Below are 1517 nucleotides of genomic sequence, written 5' to 3'. Positions count from 1 at the left end.
TCCCTACCCTGTCCTTCCTTCCCTCCCTCCCCTCCCCTCCCCTCCCCCCAGACAACATGCAACAGGTTCCCGAAGCAGGTGGCCCAGGGGAGAGGAAGAGGGAGGAGAGGGAGAGGGAGGAGAGGGAGAGGGAGGAGAGGGATAGGGAGAAGGAGGAGAGGGACAGGGAGGAGAGGGATAGGGAGGGAGGAAGAGGGAGGGAGAGGAAGGGGAGAAGGTCAAGAAGGGAAGAGAGGTAATGGAAGGAGAAGAGAGACAGAAGGAAAGTAATGGAGAGAAGGGTGAGGGGAAAGGGGAAGGAAAGGGAAAGACGGGAGAAGGGAAGCAGGGAGGTAGAAAGGGGAGAGGAAAAGACAGAGGGGAAGGGGAGGGAAGGGGGAGAGGTGGGGAGTTGGCGAGAGAAGAACATGATGCCAGGATCTGATCAAGTGTGTAGCTCGTATTGCCAGGCTGAGTGACAGGTGTAGCATCGACGGGTGTGGAGGGTGACAGGCGTGGGGTGTGACAGGTGTGGAGTGTGACAGGTGTGGCGCATGACAAGTGTTGCGAGGCGTGGGGTGTGACAGGTGTTGAGTGTGACAGGCGTGGTGGATATTCAATTCAACTATGTAATGCAGAATACTGGACAGGTGTTGACAGGTGTACCAGGTGTGTTCCCGGGACAGAGGTGTTAGGTGATTAAGGGTATCAAGCCCATCTGTCCGTTTACCATACCTTACCTTGCCCTACCCTACCTTACCTTACCTTACCTTCTTTACCTTACCTTGCCTTACCTAACCCTATCTTCCCGTGCCTTACCTTACCTTACCTAACCCTTCCTTACCTTGCCTTACCTTACCTAAACCTATCTTACCATACCTTACCATACCTTGCCTTACTTAACCTTAACTTACCTTCAGACGATTTTATGCAGGTTAAGGTTAATGAAAGTGGTTATTCAGGCTGTATCTGACCCCTCAAAATCAAAACATCTCTTCAAAAAATAAATACGTAAATGAGATCCAAAATACGAAGACAAAAATAAAAACGGCTTCCTCGTGCTGAAGGGGTTTATCACTTCACTCCGATGACACATTTTTTATTTACTGCCGCTCCAGACGATTTTATTCAGCCTTGAGATTTTTCGAACTGGAGGGGTTAGGTAAAATATTAACCCCTTCAGTACAAAAGTTTTTCTAAGGTGAAGAAAAATCGTCCGGAGGTTCCAAGAATAACTGCATACGTCATCGGAGTGAAGGGATTAAATGACCTGTGGAAGAGAGAGAGAGAGAGAGAGAGAGAGAGACAGACAGACAGACAGACAGAGAAAGGTGGGTGGAGGGTGACAGATAGACAGAGAAAGCAACATCTGAAATCCCTGTTGTCATATCACGGAATCCACATTTTAAATGGCTTTACTTCATCCACCTTTTCCACCCAAACATATCCTGTCTACCTCCACCCGGAACTGCACTCTGTGATAAAAACTATGAATCGATTTATATTTCCAAAAAGTAAAAAAAAAAAAATAAAAAAAA

This window comes from Coenobita brevimanus, chromosome 68, assembly GCF_032717465.1.
Source record: "Coenobita brevimanus isolate Jiangsu-jjx chromosome 68, ASM3271746v2, whole genome shotgun sequence".
NCBI lineage: Eukaryota > Metazoa > Arthropoda > Malacostraca > Decapoda > Coenobitidae > Coenobita > Coenobita brevimanus.
The sequence above is the reverse complement of the archived record's forward strand: the minus strand, read 5'-3'. Positions refer to the sequence as shown.